At 40.2% G+C, this 6120-nt stretch overlaps 1 protein-coding gene across 3 annotated transcripts in view; it reads right to left on the bottom strand.

Moving 5' to 3' along the window:
* Positions 1-5622, bottom strand: part of LOC101862516 (ATP-binding cassette sub-family G member 4) — a 128498-nt gene extending 122876 nt beyond the window's left edge. For all 3 annotated transcript variants that reach the window (XM_005103067.3, XM_005103070.3, XM_005103068.3), the window contains exon 1: positions 5404-5622. The gene's annotated coding sequence lies outside the window, so the exon portion shown is untranslated. The remainder of the gene's footprint in view (positions 1-5403) is intronic.
* Positions 5623-6120: the final 498 nt, after the last annotated feature.

Below are 6120 nucleotides of genomic sequence, written 5' to 3'. Positions count from 1 at the left end.
GGGGGGTGTACGTCTGCTTGTGCGTGCACACTTGGTGGATACTGTACTGTTATTGCTGCTAAAATTTACATGGAAAGGTCTCAGGACCCTGTAAATAGGGCCGAGTATACCAACACTTTATTTTGAATGCACCCCTTTCCCTTCATCAACCTATATCATGTAACAAAAGTAAAAGATTATGTCCATTTTCACATAGTGACATCCACAAATGGTGCACCTGTGTGATTACCTGTGAAACATTCAGAACAAAATGCAATATTCAACCAACTGAGGCAGAACAGAATTTGGACCACAGAACACTGCATCAAAAAGCAATTGCAACTGTCGACGTTTTATGCGCTCACCCACACAATTTTCGATTAATCAGAAGGCGGGCTGCTTCGACACTGCCTGCAGTGACTAGCCTGTGCTGAGAGGGGTGCAATATCCCAGCATACAGACAGAGATACCCGAGCCTAGAGACCTTTGAGTGTGGGAATGAAATTCGTGCCTTCGGAGAACAAAGGCGGAGAACCTAACCGTTACACTATGTGACTATAGATGCCAGTCTAGGATCTACATTTTTTACAGCTGGGATATATAGACCTAGTAAGAAAGAAAGACGCATCTACCAATGAGTAAAGTATGTGTACTGGCAAAGCCACTCAAGAAGACAATGTTTTTCATTGGACAGACGATAGGGTTTGAAAACCATGGCACAATTAAGGGTGTGGACACTCTCTTGTTGTAAGCACCAGTACCAGTACACACACATTGCATGGTTAAGCATGTGGCGTCAGTGGCATAGTGGTTAGATTCTCGAACTCACAACTATAAGGCTCGGGTTTGAATCCCATCAGGGGTCCGATTTGAAAGGCAGTTAACAAAAATGTTCTTAACTTCACCCAGGTGGGATAATGGGAACCTCTGGATAGAGACAGTGGAAATTCTTGTCAGTTTGTTAGTGTTTCATCATGTGCAATTCGCAGCTTGCACTGTTTACTTCCCTACTTTTTGCCAAAAGGTTGTGGTGTTTGCATGAGGACTTTTAAATCAACCACTACTCATGGGAAATTATGTTTTCTACTGAAATTATAATGCATGATATAACACGGAAATAAGTTGGTCAAGCTGCAGGAGCATGTAGATTGATATATATCTTACAACTCTTCATAGAAAGATAATAGTAAGAGTACTAAAAGTAGGACATTTTTTACTCATCTTGAGTGCACACGTAATTATGTCAAATATTGAAAATTGTTAATCTTAACCTATCAAACAGAAGTGCATTCAAATACTGAAAATATTTAGTATACACCATCATAACATCATGTGTCCATTGACAGGTTTTTATTATTGGTTATGAATGATGTTATTGCTGAGTAAAATGTAAGTTCGTTCATATAACTTGTGTCACAATTTCATCATTAGACTTTCCAAGGTCTAGAAAACCCAAATCGTTAAACATACCATCCCCAAGAATGACTAGTATTAAACATTGGTTTGATATTGATCCATCAGAAGGGTAATTTTCCATTATAAATATGACTTTGATTGAGAAAATCCAGGTTTGTCATAATGATGTTATGAACAAACACTTTATGATAATTATGCAAAATATCATTTGTGGCACTTCTCACTGTTTCACAACATCCTTTTTCATTGTTGCATAAATGGAAGAACAGCGTGCTGATGACTCAAAAGCGACGCAAAAGAAGAGACAAAAATATGCTTGTCATTAAAAAGGATTGTAACAAATGTTATGAACGAAACAGCGTGTCATAAATGGTTATGAATGAAACCTCATACCATGCAATGCTGCCTACCTCAAAATTTCCATTTCAGGTAGATTCAGGGTTACTTTCAGGTAGTTTGGCCCAAAATCAGGTAGTACAAAGACAAAGAAGGAAAAAAAAAGATGATTGTTGCCCCATCGAAAGCGCTTGATTTTCATGATATTGGGTAATTATATTTTGAAAACTTGTTTTTCCATGTGTGTGTGTGTGTGTGTGTGTGTGTGTGTGTGTGTGTGTGTGTGTGTGCGCGCGTGCGTGCGTGCGTGCGTGCGTGCGTGCGTGCGTGTGTGTGTGTGTGTGTGTGTGTGTGTGCTCAAGCGTGTGTTTATATGTGGGGAGGGGAAGGGGGTGTTTGGGTGTGCACAAGTTAAGATTAACAGTGTGTATGAAATGTGGAGAGTTTTTTTTTAAAGCATTTATATTATGTACTATCGTTCAAGGCACCTATCATTCAGTATTGAATCTGGAATTGAGTGCAGGGTGACTGCCAAACTGACTTCAAAACCCCTAGCCCATAAAAATAGAAACTACATTCAAACATATTTTCCAACACTAAAATAGGACACTGATGTCTTTTGTGACTTGAGTATCACAGACAATTTTAACTAGTTTTGCCCTAAAAATACAAAATGAATCCTGATCTTCGTCACATTTAGCTAATTATTTGTAGAATCTTCATTTGAGGCATGTTGGTCCACTCCTCCTAAAAGCTTGCAACAATTCATAAAAGGTTTCTTGGTTGCTGCTAATCATGCAATTTTCCTCAAATCGCGTTCTGCATTTTTTGTGAGTTGGCCTTTAGTTTTAGTAGAGGTTTTACAGAACTTGCAACTGCATAAGGTCATATGGGTGCCAGAAGATAAGAGGTGTTACAAGAGAGTGACAAACATAAAAAAGAAGGAGGGGAGATAAGGACGATAGATGTTTGATAGGAAAGAAGAAGCAAACCAGACCAGAGCACCCGCCAACCACCCACGTGAGTCACTTATTCATTCATAACTATTATGACACAGACAAGTACTTTTATCAAAAATTAATAAAGATTTTCATATCCTGTCAAAGTATTTTTGGAAGTGTTTGGTGTCTCAAAATATTATATTCTCAGCCAAGCTGAAGAAAGGAACATCGATTTTTCATTTGTGTCAGCTTCGTTATGAACAAACTTTTCCCTATTTCCGTCATTTAAGCCAGAATTACCCCAAGACCATTGCATATGTACAGCTTTGGCAGTACTGAGCCTCTTAAGAGCAATCATTAGGCCATATTGATATATATATATATGTATATACAGTAGTCTCCGCCTAAGATCCCACGGCTTACGATCCCGGTTCGCTTAAAAGATCCCGTTGTTTTTGGAAAACAGAATTTTTACTATACAAAAGTCACCCCTAAGATCCCGCTCTGATGGTCTACATTCGGCTAAGATCCCGCATTTCAGATCATAATTTTCTATTTTTAAAAAACCCGGGTGGGCACAGCCGATCAACCAAGAGTAAAAAGTTGAGATCAATAAACTGTCCGTCGCGTCAAAGATCAGCCACTATCGTGAATGTGATCACATACATGTTGTAAAACTCGATGAAGCGATACAATGTTTGCCCCAGACGGGATCACACCGGGGTGTGAACTGACCGACATGTTTGTTTTACCCACGCATCGCACTCACACCTGAGCTCGCCACCTAAGCTTGTATCACTCGCTGGGTGAGTAGGGCCTACAAGTTCGCTCCTGGCGGGATCACATCGAACCGTGAACTCATCCTTGACCATTGCAGGAGTTGTCTCTACTCCTGAATTTGTGAGACGGACTGAATTTTAATTGGTGCGTTCACAACGTAATGGTGTGTAACGACAAAGGCGGTTCGGAGGGGGGGGGGGGGGGCTCGGTCAGAGATGGAAAGCTAAAAATTTTTGACAGGTAAAGAGGAGGGGCAACTGGATAATCGTAGATCCTGAGACTCATGATAGGATAATAAGTAAAAATGGCTCACATCATGCCACTATGCACCGTGATAGGTCATCAAGGTTAACCACTCTTTGCTCGCCATATGCCATAAACCCACCAAGGGGGCATGTCAGCTCATTGTAGAGTGGAGGGAGACCATTTTACCGATTGTGAGCCTTAACATGGGTCAACATAGATTCTTTCCTGGGTTCGTCGGTTAAGATCCCGGTTCGCCTAAGATCCCGCGTTTCCTTGCTCCCGAGCACCAGGATCTTAGGCGGAGACTACTGTATATATATATCTATTAAAGAATACATAAAGTTAAATTTGGACCTCATTTGTCACATCCAGGTATCCCACCTTTTGGCAAAATGGCTCTCTCAAGAAACCGAGAATGTTTCTGGGGTGTTCTAGGGGTTGCTGGGGTAAAAATGGTTGTAAAACGCATTTATAAAGCATGCTGCAGAGTGTGGAACGCTACTCAAATAGAATCATTTTCATTATTTAAGCAAAGCATTATAGCATAGTCAGGCACTTTTGTAACTAAACTGCAAAAATAAAAATTTATGAAGATTCCCTGACTGCGGGAATCGAAAACAAAAGTGTTGAATGGGCAGGAAAATGGACTCAAGCTCATTTTACTGGTATTTATATATATATATATCATGCACCGAAAAAACATCAGAACAGATGGGTACTGTTGATGATAGATGAAAGTGCTCAGCCACGCGGCATTTCAAGCGTTCACTCCCAACAGCCCGTCACCTATCGCAACTTGGTAAATTTAGGCATGGTTGACATCAGAATCAGAATTCCGAGAGACTTTTCTCTAGGGATTCTTTGAACACAGACACATTAAAGTTTTTCGAGCACAGCTGATTACTTTCAAGACTAATCTTAAATCCAATAGATGCCTTATATCCAGACTAGTGTCAGCATTCATGCGTGTTGCGTATCATAGGCCTGAAAACTAAATTATGTATGCAGTATCATGACTCAAACACAAGTCAGAAACTTTTTCTCGAAGTCAAGGATTTCCAGTGACCCATCAAAAAACATTTCACTCCTCCAAACATGCGATTAAACGTAGAAAGACGCAAACTATTTTCGAAGTGGCCAGCCGTACTTCAGTACTTAAGTATCTAGAATCTAGATCTAGATCTAATCTAATCTGCCAGTCTAGCCGTCATTAAGTACGGCTAGCCTCTTCCAAAAGAAAATTAGGCCTATACCCCTTTTGCAATTTCAATTTTAAGCAAGAAAGTCAGGTAGGCTATCTATACAGCCGAATATTGTCTAAATAACCAATCATTATTAAAGATCTAGATCTAAATCTAGATCTAGCAGGATTAGGCTGAGGCCTTTCAACGGTCGGTCCGTGTGGGCAAACACGATTTTGTGAGTCGCTGAACTTTCTCACGCAGTTAGTTAGACGGTGGTTATAATTTTGAACACTGAAACTTGAAGAAAAAAAAGAGAGGAAAAACATGATTCTAGAAACAATATCTCTTTAAATGAAACAAAAACCAGGCTCCCAGATGATATAGGGCTAGAAAAAGCATATAACTCAGTAGAAGCGACTCTTTACAAATACAGACAGTACGTCCGTGAAGTCCAAGAGTAAAACGCGAGTTCTGTAATTTATGTGATATTGAAAATCGTCACTAATGACAGACGAACTTACCCCGTTCTGCGACCAAAAACTCCCTACTCTGGACGAGTGAGATTGAGCTTGACGTTAGCAAACGGTAAAATCGTCACAACAAAGGACACAAGGTAGATTTCTGGACCTCGTATTTAGGTAGAACTTCCTCAGCAGCGATCAGCTGTCTGCTGGGTCAAGTAACCTTTGTTGTTTTCGTTCTGGAGGTATACCGAGTCACGTGACCACAACCAAGTCTCGCTGACGTCAGAAATAAATAATACTTGAGTGACGTCCCCTGCTAAGGTTTCTTAATTGACTCGTTCCCCTTGAGCTTGCGAGAGCACAATAATAATATTATTAATGAAGCCTAGGACTATTCCGAAGGCCTATGAAAAAAGAACAAGGAGCTTAAAACTACTGTAACCTCCTTGTAAAAGAACGAATGCACGTAGTTTTGTATGCAAGACCGTATGGACTCTCTCAGAATTGCAACCAAAGAAACATATCGCTGGTGGAGTGATGAAACCTCGTAACCCCAGAAAGGAAAATTTTACAGGAGAGACAAAATACTGATTTACTCGTGAATAAAATGACCTATAAGAACCAAATTTGGTACAGCTAAATATAAACACCCTAGAAACGTGGTTAGTGTATAAAAATAACTTTCCTATTGTTTATGTGGTTACGCTGTGGGATGCGAGGTTTCATTACAACATTTTTGTCGTGATGAAACCACGTAGTCAGCCGGCGGGAGGG

The sequence above is a fragment of the Aplysia californica genome, unplaced genomic scaffold (assembly GCF_000002075.1).
Source record: "Aplysia californica isolate F4 #8 unplaced genomic scaffold, AplCal3.0 scaffold00357, whole genome shotgun sequence".
Classification (NCBI taxonomy): domain Eukaryota; kingdom Metazoa; phylum Mollusca; class Gastropoda; order Aplysiida; family Aplysiidae; genus Aplysia; species Aplysia californica.
Note: the sequence above shows the minus strand (reverse complement) of the source record. Positions and strands in the feature narration are given on the sequence as shown.